This window comes from Electrophorus electricus, chromosome 11, assembly GCF_013358815.1.
Source record: "Electrophorus electricus isolate fEleEle1 chromosome 11, fEleEle1.pri, whole genome shotgun sequence".
Taxonomy (NCBI): Eukaryota; Metazoa; Chordata; class Actinopteri; order Gymnotiformes; family Gymnotidae; genus Electrophorus; species Electrophorus electricus.
The window spans coordinates 19,772,227-19,788,608 of record NC_049545.1 but is presented as its reverse complement, the minus strand read 5'-3'; the positions used below and the strand labels follow the sequence as shown (position 1 = coordinate 19,788,608).

The following is a 16,382-nucleotide window of genomic DNA, read 5'->3' as shown; positions in this document are numbered from 1 at the left end:
GACTTAAAAGGCTGTAACTTGTTCCCTGAATCCACATCCACTCCTATTCTCTCAAATCGGCTCCGATAGTCTGCAACACAAGTGAAGTGCACTGTTTTCACAGGCTAAAGCTCCTGTTAAAAAAAAAAAAAGAAACTGAGATGAATCCGCAGACACAGGAGGCCTGAGTGTCACGCTGCATTTGCTAATGACTGCCTCCTTCACACTCTGTTCTGAGATGATTAACACCGACTTTGGAAACAAGCTCCAATTCCAGCAATTAGCAAAGGAAAATCATTACTGAAATTGCAGCTCTGACATTTGTGCATCGCACACTGTTGTGTGTTCCCTGTCCTCTGTGAGGTACTTTCTCTGCCAGACCGCTAGAGTTTAACACCTTTGGCTTTGCAAAACAAACAGCAAAGCTGCCCCGTGTGATATGGGTCCAGCGTCTCTGTAGGCAAGCTGCCCTACTGCCATTCCTGCTGCCATTCCTGCTGCCATTCCTATTCCAGTTTGTCACTGTCAGGGAATTGCTTGCTATAGTCCTGCTGTCAGCTTCCTGAGTACTGAGTGTCGGAGCTTTTTCTGAAGATTTTGATCTCTTCCACTTATGTTTCAGCTTACAGTCTGGGTCAGGCGTTCACTCCTGGATAAGGAAGTCATTAATAAACAAGCCAACCAGGGCCGACCAAAAGAGGCTTGAGATCTCCAGAGTGGGTCACGAGATTGAGTGCTTTGGTCAACAAACAAGCTTTATGTTTGGAAAAGGGGGATTTGACAGTGTCGTCCCTGAGCTAAGCTGATTACTTTCACGTGAGGCCATTCGCAACCTGGCACTCCGACTAGGCTTTTTTGCAAAGCTTTGGCAAATTCCCTCCGACTTTTACATCTGATGCTTTTCCATGATCAAATGTGTATAATCACAATCACAAACATACTTAATGAATGTCAGTGGTTTACACCAACAAAATTGATGACCGATGTCCCTTCCTGTAGACCACCACACCTTTAAAACTATTTTTACATTTCCCTTAATGGATGTTCTCTTGTGGGATGGATCTCGGACACATGCGCACCTCGGGACAAAACTAGGGCCTCTAGAAAGCTGGACTAGACATTATTTTTTTCATTTTTAAAAATTAATTTTTCTCTTAAAATTATTATTGTGGTGACCATTGTTAGCCAGAGGAGGACGGGCCCCTCTTTGAGTCTTGGTTCCTCTTAAGGTTTCTTCCTCTTGCTTTAGGGAGTTTTTCCTTGCCACTGTCGCCCTTGGCTTGCTCACTGGGGCCTTGGACTCAAATATTTGTAAAGCTGCTTTGTGACAGCGGCTGTTGTAAAAAGCACTATATAAATACATTTTGATTTGATTTGAATTGACTACACAGCTGCTTATGGGTCATTACACCGTGAGCAGGCATTCGCTGCACTGGCGTACGTTGTATCTGACACAGAGCGGGGACTCTGAAGTTGAAGTGCGATCTGTAAGCTTTAATGCTTGGGTATGTGTGCACAAATCATGTAAACTGTTAAAGGACTAGCAAAAGGTTTAGTGTCACGTTTGGAGTCATGGTGAAGTTTAGAGTCATGTTGAAGAGTTATGTCTGGCTCTGAGGTTTCACAGCATAAGGAAGCAAAAAAAAAAAAAAAAGAAAGAAAAGAAAAGCCAACGTTATACTGAAAAATCAGAATAAAAAAAAAAAAAGACACAATCCAGTAACACCAATAATGTGACCGCTGGATTAATTCCACCATTCTGAAGTGTATAGATTTTATTGGCTTTTAAAATTGTTTTCTTATCAAAGGTTGTATATCACTGTCATGCCTCCTCCCTGCTCATCAACCCTGGAATCCGTTTCTCATCAACCCCCTTCCCGCCAGGTGAAGGCCAGGGAAGCTGCATCCATCCTCTACCTACATCGCCATCCCTGGCTTTCTAACTGCGTGCACCTGTTTCCCATCCCGTGTATTTATGTTTCTCTCATCCTCGTCGTCTTTGCGACGTATTGCCCCGGTTTCTCTATTCAGCATTTTCTCATGTTTTGGACTTTCCTTGTACTTTGCGTTTCTGAATATGCCCTAATTTTACTTTAGCCTGTGTTCCTGCCCTTCTTCACGTTTCATGACCGTGTCTGGATTGCCCTGATTCAAACAGACGTCCCAGGATTTGATCTGCACGCACCTGCCTCATCCTGGCACATTACAGTCACGGCTTCTGTCTTTTAAGCAGCAACCTTCTTGCTGTTGATATACATTTATTTACACCATTCTTACCAGTTGCTATGATTTTGTCCTGTTTTCTGAAGTTCAGTGCGCTCGGTAATCGGCTAGGAAAGACCGCAAAGAATCATCATTCAGAAGAAGATGGACTACTCTCTCCTGGGAGGTTACGGAATGCCTCGTGGCCTGTCCTCTACATCAGAGAAAGCTTGCGTGTGGAACATTAGCCCCCTTGTTTTAAAACCCACCCCTCGATGTTCCCTCTCAGGCCAAGCACTGAGCAGGGAGAAAGCATGAAGATCTCTGATGAAGGCTTTGCTGCTAGCCTGAACCTCGAGCTAGCCTCCTCCTCAGGGCTCACTCATATTCTCTCTGCTCTCTCTGCTTTTATCTCCGGAATCTCGGGGAAAAAAAATAGTCAGCTGTGTGAACCCAGCGTTCCGATGGACAACCCTGCCTCTGTTTACAGCCGGAACGGAGAGCCGGTCCAACAGCTGTGTGACTGCAGGTGATGCCCACTTAGATACGGCGCTAATTAGGGTTCCACTGTTCTGCTCGACTGCGTTGTGATTGAAAACTTTAATTAACAATTTATCACGATGCTCTCAGACAACTGTCATGAACACAATATCTGTTTCAGCAGTAATGTTTTTGGAGGTCTGGTTATAGTCATGGCTGATCACACCTCCATCTGTCAATCGGATTTGCCCAGACTGGGCTGTAGTGAGAGACATACACACGATAATAACGATTTACTGCATGCCGGTCCTATAAACATGTGTTTATGCACAATATGTTATATGTTGAATGCACAACATGTATCAGACTTGGCGGTAATGTTGCACATTTGCTAACTAATCGTGAAGATCAGTTTCTGTTAGGTGATTTTTGCTGCTGGTGGTGAACAGTGTGTCACAGCTTATTACAGGGCTTGCATACTGTGAAAAAAAATGACACACTTCCCGACGTGATTCCCGACATGACTTTGATTTCCCTTCACTTCACTGAAAACCTTGTTAACCTGTGAGTGCCACGTTGATTTTGATTTTCTTTTTTTTTTTTTTTTTTATCGACACAATTTAACTCGATAACCATGTTTTATTCCTGCTCAAAATGCAGGCTGTCCTGCGAGCTGTCTAACTAGCTAGTGCCTGTGGCTCCACTGAGGTTCTAAACATTTTCCCCTGTGTAGTATATTTCATCACTTTCACCGCATGTTCGGCTGACGTTGTCACTGAAGATCCTGCCTAGTTAAATTACCAACAGGAGAGTAGACAACAAAATTGTACTACCAGTGTAATACATAACTGGGTTCTCTAAGCATATTTCTATCAGGTGTAATATTCTTCTCCACTCTTGTTTATTATTTGAATTATATACATCGTCCATAATTCCAGTCAAATATAAGATATTTTATTGGTATTTGGTATTGATATTTAATTTAAATATTAAGCAGTCCATGGAAACTCAGTAAATATGAATAAAATGTAACTTCATAGGTGAATTAAAGTGAGCATCAATGCTAAAGCTAAACGTGGATGAATCCATCATATTTAAATATGAACTGAAACAAAGTATCATTGTTAACAGCGCATTTGACATGCTGGGAACCTATGTGCCTATAATTCTCGTTACTGTTGAAATAAGTTGAAAGGCTTTTGTTCCGATTTAAATCTGTTTCCGTGTATGTATAAATTATGTATAAATTAATCAATGGATTAATTTCCTGTCCCAGCTCCCTGCTTTCCATATGGCTGCAGAGATGCTGAGTGGTACGTGTGTGGTACTTGTGTGCTAAAGCTGGGAATGGACCACGTCTGATAATGGACCGCATCTGATCTGTGGTACTTGTGTGCTAAAACTGGGAATGGACTACATCTGATAATGGACCGCATCTGATCTGTGGTATGTGTGTGCTAAAACTGGGAATGGCCCACGTCTGATAATGGACCGCATCTGATCTGTGGTATGTGTTTGCTAAAACTAGGAATGGACCACGTCTGATAATGGACCGCATGTGATCTGTGGTACGTGTGCTGAGGTTGAGAATGGACCACGTCTGCTAATGGACCACATCTGATCTGTGGTATGTGTGTGCTGAGGTTGAGAATGGACCATGTCTGATAACTGAACGCATCTGATCTGTGGTACATGTGTGCTGAGGTTGAGAATGGACCATGTCTGATAATGGACCACATCTGATCTGTGGTGTACCGAAGCTGAGTTCTGTCACTAGCACAGAGGTCAGTGTCTCTGCTTTTTAGATGTACAAATCGAAGAGTGCAGCTAACCTGGTCAGCTGTGAAGGCAGCGTAATGTAAATGGCTTTGCTGTATGAATAAGCCCATTTAGGCATCTCTACATTAAAGATGAATTTAAAGGTAAAAGCCTTTTTATTCATAGTATAGAAACCAATAGTGTAGGGGCTATGTCAGTGCCTAAACCTGCTTTATATGTTTAAAGAAGGCCTGCATGCATACATGCTCTTTAAAATACGCTTTGAAAATGTAATTCTCTTTTATTGTACAAGATGAAAACATTCATTTTGCTAAATTGAACAGAGAGCGCTATAATGATTCCATTAGGTCTGCATTTCATCAGTAGAGTCACAACTCTGACATTCCATTTATCATTCTCAAAGTTTGCGATGTCTGCAGATATGAGTGTAATAAATGTTTGTCAGGTAAAGACGTTTGCATTTGCCTTCTCAGAGCAGTTCTAGTAAGATGATACAGCAAACGCAAAATCAACAATGAACTTTAAGTTGATCAGAGATAAAAAGAGGAACGCTATAAACATCACAGCGCAATAGCGTATCTTCATGAATGATTTTAGCATTTCAATGTTGAATGATAAATGAGGATATCCAAAATATTCACAAGAACGCAAAACAAATAAACAGTTAGACAGATTAGACATTACTCTGACCCAGTTCTGTATCTACAGATCTTTGAAATGGATGCGAAAACTCACTACTTAACTAAAATCTTAGAACTGCTGTTTTTATTCATACCCCCCCCCCCCCACCCCTTAAATGCCATAATGTCCACAAATTCTATTAGATTTTTTAAAGGGAAAACCCTTGACTTTGCTGAGTTGTTGAAATTTCAAATTGTGGCCTGTTCAGTGAGTTCCTAATTAAAACTGTATTAAATCTCCATGTGTTACATATCAAAATATTTCATTGTCTTACAGTTTTAAAGGGACATGTTCCTTAGTGTATCTTCCATCTGCACAACATATAGTTTTTTTTCAGTTTACTCTGCAATGTCTCTTTTTCTTCCACCCCCCGATGTGTTTTCTTCTCCTTTCCGTGTCTGTGCAGGCTAGTGTCAAGGTTTGGAGTCTGCACTTCTCCGGCTTTGTTAGGCGATTTACTCCTGTATACACACACACTCAGGTCTGCCTCACATCTCAAACTCCCACACGACCCCATAAACCCGCGGACGCGGATTCCGGTGCAGCTCGATCTCGGCAGCGTACACGTAGCAGAGCCCGGTTAGGCCCATCCTGCCACAATGAGGCCCTAAACTGAAGAAGAATTGAGTTTTTAACGAGGCTCCAGAGCGCCAGTTAGCATCGGCATGCTACTTTACAAACGCGGCCATCAAACCCTTCCATAGCCAACTTGCCCATTTAGATTGGCCTCTCTTCTCTGTTGAAAAGAACTTCGCGCACAGGAGAAGTCAGAGATTAATCTCACTACAGTGTCCTTCACTGTTGTTCACCGAGTTACATTTCTATTCGGAGATAAGTGAGATTTTTTTCAGCATTCTGCATGATGCTTTGCTAGTTTTTCTTCTGCCCAATACATTGTTAATGTTTTGTATTCGCTAACATCATTCACGCGTCTTTCATTTTTTGGTGAAGCAATTGCACGAGGCCTAGGGTACTAGTGATTGATCATGTTGACTGCACTGAGAAATCAACCCTTGGAATCGTGCACAGGAGCGATAGCTGAAGCCTCCGACATCTAGAGTGCTGACAGCTGATGAGCTGAAGCGCTGTTCTGCACCTCAATCCTGCGGTTTTCCAGAAGTGGGATGCTGCTCCCCCCCCCCGCACACCTCGGAACTTTAATTTACTCCACTATCATTACATCCGCCTGCGTGCTCCACAGTCCATTATTGAGTGTTCTTTCTTTCTCTGCTTCTGTAGCTCTAGCAATTCTCATGTAAAATGCATTACATTTCTGGATAGACCTTTTTCTGTGGAAGCCCTTCATACATACGCGCAAAAACCATTCACAGGCCACAATATCATTTTATGGAACTTATACTCGGGTCTGTCCCTTGCGCAACCGAACCCTTGTAAAACCGATGGGCGCATCGCTGTGGTTACGACAGCTGCGCTGTGACTCTGCTCGCACAAATGCGGGTCAATGTGTCAGTCCATTAGAGCTGGAAGAGAGGAAGCTGGTGTGGAGGACCGAAGCAGCCTATTAAGAGGGCGCTGCGATTGGACCAAACACTCTTACACCCTGTACCTGTTGCCCCGGATGCTGCATAACCCAGTGAGGGGTGGGACGTGTGCGGTGGAGATGGCATGCGATGCTTGGTGACATGGGTCGGATCATCGCAGTGCTCAGACAGCACTGAGGCAGAGGATGCATTAAAGCTCGTGTTAAGGTTGGTTAGCTTGAGCTAGTGCTGGTATTCGCGCTAGTGTGAAACTTTGTTCCCCGCGACTAACAAACACGCACCTTTTCCTGAACTGAACACCAACACCTTGCGTGCTTCTCTGCTTTAGCGTTTTTCCCGGGTAATCCGGTGACCGGTTACCGTGGCGATCTTCCGTAAGCGTTCTTCCGTCCGCAGGTGGGCCAGAGGGGCATATGGGTAAGCGCCTTCCTCCGCCGCCCGTGGGAGCGCAAGGCATTGGGAAACAGGAAAAAGAGTCACGTGTGCCATCACGTCCTTGTGGTTAAAGAGAGACAGACCTGGAGAGTGAAAAGGAGAGAGGGAAGGTAAAAAATTAAAAAAAAACAAAACCCTTCCTCTTTAATTTGCAGCCTCTCTGAAACAAAAGCAAGACTTAATGAATTGGAAATGGTTTTATTCACTAGAGGACATAGAACTCAAAACAGAGGAGCGCAGAACTGCGCGATGTGGAAATTGCTTTCAGCGCGTCCAACGCAGCATGCTAGCGTTTGAGTGTAAATGAGATCTCGGACGTGAGCTGCCTAAAATTCTGCTAAGCCGCCAACTCCCCGGGTCTCCGTCTACAAATCGAGGGAACGAGGAAAGAGCGAAACTGGTCTCCCAAGCTGACCCTGCACACTGGCAGGTAGACTTCCTTATTAAAGTGAATTCACATGTTTGAAGCAATCCTCTCAGCCTGTCCAGATGTCGAACGGTTATGAAGGACTTCTGAAAGTAGAGATCTACACCATTAATTAAACTTTGGATTTCCCCTCAAAAGACAGCCCATGGGGCTGTGGAACAACCTTCCACCTGTAGTCCAGGTGCACGCTGATGTAGAGATGATTCATTATAGAAATAGCGGTTAACATGAGGGATATGGAAAACAGTAGCAGAAATCGCACCCTGACTGTGAGAAGGTCACAGAGACCAAGGGGAAAGCATGACCAAAAAAAGCTAATTTGACATTTAGCTTTTAGCCTGAATTTAGCCTGAAATTTAGAAATATGATTAGGTCCATTGTTCATTGTGTTCAGTGTTATTTTAATTATGTCATTTAATGCCTTGCTAGGATTTTGTTTAATAGTGATTGCTTCCTCAGGGAAGCTCCACCCCAGGAGTCTCCACACTGCTTCTGATTGGTCCTCTCCCACCTTGACTCCACCCATGCAGCACCCAGTTATGATTACCTGCACCTGTTTCCAGCCAATTAATTAAGTAGGACTTGTGCATAAACAGTTCTGTTTGTTTTAATTAGTTGTAAAGTGTTACATGTGTCCTGTGAGTCCTGGGAATCGTGTCTGACGCTGACTCCTATGTATTGCACTTCGTGGTCCTTGTTATGTTCTACCTATGATTACTTAGTCTGTCTGTTATGTGGCTAACTGGCTCTCGTGAAGAATGTAACCTCCTCATACCAACATTCATTTATTTTTCCCCATTGTTACAAATATCAATATAATATATATATATATATATATATATATATATATATATGTATATATATATATATATCAATATAAAAATACAAGGTGGGAAATTGGACTACAATATACAAATATCGGGTGTGAGATTGGACCGCGATACTATCTGACACCTTACACATGGAGATGAAGCTATGAAGCATGCACTTTAGGTTGAGGGAACTGTGTGGCCACACTGAAGAACAACAACGAAAACATTCCGGGAGTTACGAGGTACTTGCACGATTCAGTTCTGTGGGTTCATCTAATCGCTTGTGAATCCCAATGAGGGGAGGGAAAAGAACAGCATGCTACCTCTGTCCTGATGCGGCGTCAGATGCGTCCTGCACCTGCCAGACGAGCCTCGCTGCTCCGGCGTTCCGTGGAGCATCACTTGTTCTTCTTGCCAGTGCAGGTTGGTCCTCGTACGTGGCGCTCATGCCCACAGCGGTACACAGGGGTGGAGTCGCTCTGGGCCGCCACCGGGTTCTCATCCGCCGGCTGTGTGCAACTTGGCAGCAGCGGGCCCTGGGTGACACCGGAGGCATCCCGCCGCTCAACCTTCCTGCCCAGCCGCGTGGTTTATTAACGAGAGGCGGGGTGAAGGCCTCGGCACCTCAGGAGCAGGAGGGATAGTGGCACACAGGCAGCCGTGCCAGCTGGCCAGAGGAAGCCGGGAAAGACAGAGAAGTCAAAAGGGAGGAAGGTTTAATTACGGCACACTCTGGAGTGGCCAGAGAAGCACAGAGGTGGATGAGTGACACACACACACACACACACACACACACACACACACACACGTGCACACACATGTCTGTGTTTGAGTGTCCAAGCTCAGACTGATTCTGTTAAATGTCATCACTCTCCAGCACATAGCTCAAGGGACTCGGGAGAGCCTTTTCTCATTTCCTCTCTGTAAACAGGCTGGCAGACGGCAGTGAGTGGACTTGTTAGGTCAGCGTGGACTGCTTTACTTTGGGGTCCTGACCTTTCACCCCATAGCAAAGTGCTCCTGTAAGCCATCCTGTCCAGGTTCCGATAATCCGCAGTGGGCTTTGGATTGAATTGCCCAGCAAAATATAGACTCTGCTAGAAAAATATGTATTCTGACCACAGAGGTATGACATGGAGAAAAGTAACATATTTGTTAAATTCCTGGATATTAATGCGAGGTGTAATGCGAGTGCTGAAGTGTAATCATAAGGCATGTGTTAATGAGGCGGTAGCCCTGGGAAAGGGAGAAGGGGTAGGTGACCCAACTGTCATCCCAGCGAGGTCAAAGAACCAGGGCGATGGAGAGAATCCGGGCCACTGGGACTTTGGCAGTGTGTTCAGAGGACTGAACACCTGTGTATGCCTGTGTGTTTATCTTTGTGTTTAGCTTCGTTCACAAGACCTCAGACTATCCCCTTTGTGTTACCGTGTGCGCGCGTGTGCACTTGAATGAGGGGTGTTGTTTGCATCTGTGAATATCATTTATTCTCCTATTTTTTTTTTTGTTTTCCTTTTGAAATTTGTGATGCCTGAGAATGCAGGAATGTGTAGAACAAGAATTTCTCATTTGCTTTTCTTGACGTTCAATGAGTAACTCATAGAAAGGGCCTTCTATAAAAGTTTCACACAAAGTGTGTGTTCTCTTACCTCAGCGTGAAGCGACTGCAACTTACGTCCACATACACAACCGCAAAATGTAGTATCAGTCCATTGCCATGCTGGTGTTGACCAGTTCTTTTCAGTTCTGGTTATCGTGTTTGTCTGTCTGTCTGTTTGTTTGTTCCATGGGAGCGTGCTTCCTTCGGGATACCTCAGAGCTTGTTGTCATCAGGTTAAAGCATCCCAAGCTTCTTTGAGTCTCATTGAGCATGTGCAAATTTGCATTCCTGCTGAGCAGATTTGATTGACTGCTTCGGTAAAATGGAAATCTAAAGCACGTGGAGAGGACGCGGCTGAAGAGAGTGGGCAGTGATTGGATTTTGATTTAGCTCATATAAGTGTTCTCCCTTTTCTATACCATCTTATTCTTCTTCAAGAACCATTCTGTTCTTGGTTTGCTTCCTTTGGTCCTGATATGACAATACAATCAAAGGATGACCAATTCTGTTTGATTTTAATGAAAAGAACAAAAAGGTTTTGTTAAGAGTGCCGTTGAGAGGATTATGATTTGATCAGCACGACTCAAAAGATTCATCTTTGGCATTACACGGTTCTTTTGATAATGAATATTTTTTAAACGGTTGACTAATGGTTTGGGGCTAGTACACACATCTACTTGTGTTATCCTGTCTATGATTACACGGAGCACAGTGCTTAAGATGGCAGTCGTGCACTTATCAATCCCTCCATTGGACTTTTATTTTATTTTATTTTGCATTTTTAACTTTTTAATTTTGATTAATTTAGAGTCCAGTACATACAGTGCATAGAGCTCCTAATTAGGCCTTGTTTATTACAATGACAAAACTAGCATGTTGCTATTTAAAAAAAAAGTAATTTTATTATCCTTGTATGTACCTAATGTGCGTTGTTAAAGTAGCATTTATTATTATTATTATTATTATTATTATTATTATTATTATAGCAAGCAGGAATAAATCAGATTTTTTTTTCTTCTAATCCAGATGTTCTCAGTAGTAGCATTTTCACTACAGCGGAACTATGCAGAGCACCGTGATGGCCCTGAACACTGTAAGACTGTCAGTAGGCTGCACACTGATACTTCAGTTTTCCCCTAAAACAGAGGAGTATGGCTTTGACCTACTTATTTGGACAAGTAGATTTCATAGCACAGTTTTTTTTTAGCCGCGTCCCTCTGTTTTCTGTTTTAAGTTTGCTCTGGGGTTGAGAATTGATGTCTGCATGCTCTGGCTCTCTCTACCACTTTTCTTCTGACCACATGACAGCCCAAACAGCATAATCTGGATGTTAATTCCCTTCCAATTAACCTTCTCTTATCATTTGTTTTACCATTACAGACTCTTAATTGCTTTCAGAACTGTATTAGTGCTGATTCCAGAATCGTTGTGGAGATGGCTTCTGTTAATTAGCAGTTTGGTATTTTCATCACAGCTTACTGGGCTGGCCAAGAGGTTTTGCATTATCTGTGATTTATCTATGAAATTACCTCTGCGACGCTATGAGATGACTCAGTACGAAGTTATCCATTTCTTAGAGAAGGAGCATAGAACTGTTATGTTAAAGTGCAAAAGAATTATGTTAAAACCTGGTGATGATAATGATATCGTTCCTGATGCATTTATAGATAATACGTTTAACAGCAGAAATGTTTCTGATGAAGAGAAATGCTGCCGTTTGAAACCGAGTTTCCAGCCGGTGCTGTTATATTGAGCAAGATGTTTCATTCGAGTCTAACTATTGCTTTTGGCAAAGTAAAAAATGAATAATGCCATATAACATACATCCTCGTGATATATAACACTGCATGTAATGCAATAGAAATGCTTGGACAATCTGAGATATTGAAGCGGTTTCACATTTCCCATGATTACACTAAAAATAACGTCACATTGTCATCGCAACGATCGTTCGTGCAGCATAAAACGCACTGGCAAAGCTTTGAACCCACAAAACAAACACTCATATCGATTCCTCACAACCACCTCCTCCACCCCCGCCGTTCAACACTCGTTTATTTTCCTACTGCCTGTTTAATCAATAGTCTTCACAATATTCCCTTCAGTTAACATTTTGGTTAGGATATTGGATTATAAATAGATTGTAAATGCCTGGATGTCTGAATGGAGCCATCCGCGACTCAGGGTACAACTCTCATAGAATAGATTACAGCATATAACCTGCAGCATACGGAAGTCCTGTTGCCAGTTTGACGTTTCCTGTGAGTGACTGGGTCACTGTGGCACGGACGCGGAGGTAAAAGTGTGTGAAGCTGGCCGGTGATGGCCCTAGAGATCAACATTAGTAACAAACCATTTAGGATCAGCAACAAGACCCCTCTGTGTCGTTCCCAGTGTTTAAGTATCAGGGTTAGTTTTGCATCCTCAGAAAATGAAGCAGCATGTTTAAAATTCGGTTCAACAAAAGTGCTGCCTCCCACTGTCCTACCGGGCCTGTAGAGAACCAGTACTCGGGCTTATGATTATTCATGAGGGCTGAAGGGTAATGTTGGTGTTAACAGACAGAGAAACATGCAAGAGAGAACAAACAGAATGAACTTCTCAATATTAAGGTGGGGGAAGAAAGAGAGAGAGAGAGAGAGAGAGAGAGAGAGCAGGAGAGAGAGAGAGAGAGAGAGAGCGTGAGAAAGGAGGGAAAGAGAAGAGAGAGAGACAAAGAGAGAGAGAGAGAGAGCAGGAGAGAGAGAGAGAGAGAGGGAGGGAGCGTGAGAAAGGAGGGAGAGAGAAAGAGAGAGAGACAAAGAGAGAGAGAGAGAGAGAGCAGGAGAGAGAGAGAGAGAGGGAGGGAGCGTGAGAAAGGAGGGAAAGAGAAAGAGAGAGAGACAAAGAGAGAGAGAGAGAGAGCGAGCAGGAGAGAGAGAGTTGTTTACATCACAGTGCAGGTTAGATATTCCTTGGGTCAATGGGAAAAAAAGTCTACTGTGTTTTCTAATATGGAGGCTTTTACTGGGATGTGAATATAATAGTAGTGAAGCCCACCCTCTTCCGAGCCACTGGAACACCGAATTCAGCGTCAGACTAATGCTCAAATTCACACAGACCTTTTTAAACACGGAATGGATGCTTGATTCTTTATTTCTTCATCCGTATTTTGTGAGATACTGCCATTAGAGAACCGTAACATTTGGACAGGGCGTGACACCGCGATCCCATAACACACTTAGGGCAGGATGTGTGTGTGTGACGGAAGCGATAAAGACTTGTTATTGCATTCCTTTCCACGACGTCTTTGGTGGGGGAGGGAGTTGTGATTTAACACGTCGGACGAGCTTGTTCGCAAGGTGCAAGTTTGGTCCGTCAGACAGGGAGGATAAGGTAGAACGCGTTTACCGGCTGTCTCAGACATGCTGCCGTTACCTTGGCTTAACAATAACAGGGAATCATGAAAAAGATGAGGTTGATAAAGCTGCCTCTCACATTAGTATGGAGACATATTTCCATAAGGGCTGAATGCCATTGTGCAGGACAGGGAACAATAGCTATTCACTGCTCTGAAAGGCGTTAAGAGATAGTGTGAGAAAAGAAATAACTGCACAAGGATGAAAGATATAAAAGTCAATGAGAAATATGTTAACATTTGCTCTGATGTTCACGAGCGTGTGTGTGTGTGTGTGTGTGTGTGTGTGTGTGTGCGTGTGTAGGTGCACATGCTTCTATGTGTGTATGTCTGCACACCTGAATGCGTGGGTATGTGCATCCATATGTGTGTGTATGTATGTGTGCACACCTAATTGTATGTGTTGGTGTGTGTGTGCGTGTGTAGGTGCACATGCTTCTATGTGTGTATGTCTGCACACCTGAATGCGTGGGTATGTGCATCCATATGTGTGTGTATGTATGTGTGCACACCTAATTGTATGTGTTGGTGTGTGTGTGTGTGTGTGTGTGTGCGCGCACGCACATCTGTGTGTGTATACATTTGTGCCCATCTGAATGTGTATATGTCTGTGTGTCCATGTGTGTGTATACATATGTACACACTTGAATGTGTGTGTGTGTGCATGCGTGTGTGTGTATAAGCATGTATGCACACTTGAATGTATGTGTGTGTGTGTGTGTGTATAAGCACACCTGAATGTGTGTGTGTGTGTGTGTGTGTGTGCGTGTGTGTGTGTGTGTGTGTGCGCGTGTGTGTGTGTGCACCCCCCCCGCCAAGGTCCCTCCAGCCTACTGCTGGTACAGGCCAGACTCTGGAGAACTCTTCATTACACAGGAAACTCTTCATTACATAGAGAGCTCTTCATCACCTGATGACAGCACATCTGAGCCTGGTCTTCTGGATTTTTTTTTTTTTTCATGAATGGCTCTTGACACACCTGGTTCATGTAAGATTTGCATATCTGCTAACAACTGGGATCATGACCATGTCATGGTAAGTCCTCTGCATTGTTCTTGGTACATCAGCCACTCTGTGCACAGTTTAAAGCATCCAGAACAGCTTTTAATCCCAGAAAACCAGGCATGGTTTGGGTTTTGTCTGTTTATTTTCTATGAGCTCTGTGAAGATCACCTGTCTTAGAGTAAATGCCTCTGGCCAGTGGTAATTCATTAGTTTAGGCATTTTAAGACTAGTTTCTGTGTCTGTGTGTGTGTGCATAGGTGTGCGAGCATGCGTGTTTGTGTCTTTGTTTAAATATAACCTTCACACTGTTATGCAACAAAGGCCAAATGAATTTGGATGCCCTCAGTCTGTGTTGAACCTGTACAGGCTGTGAGGTGTTTGTGTGTGTGTGTGTGTGTTCATCAGGGCCTGGTGCAGATACCAGCTCATCCTGCGTCATGTAGAGCCAGCAGGTGAAGAACATCGTTTGGAGTTCCTCACGCTGCGCCACCTGAGTCCGTATGGCTGTAGTTGACGTAAACGTTGTCTTCCTGGGAGCTCTGGGGCACTGTAGCGAGGGAGAGAGACAAAAAAAAGTGGGAAGAAGAGCCAGGCAGTTAGCGTTTGCGACTCAAGTGGAGTCTCGAGAGAACTAGTGTTCCTGCATCCATTTTATCCAGCTCCGTGATGCTGGGTGAGGATGTGCAGCTGGCACACTCCTTAGGTGCAAGCCGTGTGTGATTGGCAGGCACCACCTCCACTCCATGCGTTTTCTCTGCAGGCCAAAACTGAACGGCACCCGTCCCGGAGAGCGCCGCCCTGGAGGCCTGTACTGGGATTTCAGAGGTGGGGGTCCCCCTCCATCACCAGTATATAAAGGGATGTCACTTTTTGTTGGGTAAAAGCTTAAATTATATAAACTGTTGAATGGAAGTGCAGTACTAAAAATCAAACTGAAAATAGATTGAAATAGATCACTAGATAGATTTTCAGTCTTAATTAAAAATGTCTAATGTAATATCTAATAGGGAGTTTGTGAAGTTTTTTTTGCAGTTGGTTTCAACTAGGAGCATCAAAGGAGCTAACTTCTGCTTTTCTATGCATAGTGTTTACCTCGGGGTTAGCGGCCGACTTGCCAGTGATCTGAGTGTCCTGCTTGGATTGCGTTTCTCTAGACTCTCTGGCCCTAAACCCTTTAGCCGAGCCATTTATAGACAAGTAATTGCACCTTGAAATCAATTCTGTAACCTCCTAGAAACCAGTGTAAAAATGATCAGTTATCAACCCAGCTGAAAACAAATGCAAGGATGAGCTTGCCGACATCTTGTTGTGACAGGAAATCTCTTAACTTTGTGTTTAATAAGCATCCAGATGCTCTCATCTGCCTTGTACAGAGGGAGAGAGAAACCAGAAACCAGGGAGCGAGGCTACAGGGTGACAGTGTTTCGCAGAGAGCAGCCAATCAGCAGGCTCTGGTATGTTCATCTCTACACTATGGTGTGGCCCTACACTACCTCTGAAAGGGATAACTCATTAGAAGTAGGAGAGAGTGCACTTCATGAAACATAGTCACCATCCTTCAAGAAGGGAGGGGTTTCTGTCCAGTCCTCAGAGGTGCACAGACATTCAATTCAGTTCAATTTGACCCAAATCAATTCCATTCAGCTTAGTTCAGTTAAATTCAGTGTTATTTAAGCTTAAGTTTCAAAGCTTCACAGGAATCCATCTCTAGCTTCCTCATGAGCAGAGGAAACAGTGGCATGGAACACTATTCCTGGGCAGCCTGAGAAAACCATTCCTGGGCACACAGAAGCACAAACACTGAATCTTCAGCTGGATTAGGAATCAAGAACAACGGATCTTCAGTTAGTTGGAGAATCAAGAATATTAAATCTTCAGCTGTGTGGGGAATCACAAACACTGAATCTTGAGCTGGATGGGGAAACAGATGTTTTGTGGTACCATAAAGTTGTTTGGAAAACATGAGAGAAAAAGGAAAACTTACATCCCAGCATTTTGCTGCAAAGGCTCAGACCTTCGTACTACATATTAACCCCTAAGGATGCTTCAGTAGAACTTTAGTAGACGTGGTAATTTCTTGGGG

General features: G+C 43.7%; 1 protein-coding gene across 2 annotated transcripts in view; it reads left to right on the top strand.

Moving 5' to 3' along the window:
• Window positions 1–16,382, top strand: part of LOC113575498 (MAM domain-containing glycosylphosphatidylinositol anchor protein 1) — a 197,261-nt gene that overhangs the window by 166,868 nt on the left and 14,011 nt on the right. The gene's annotated exons all lie outside the window — the stretch shown is intronic.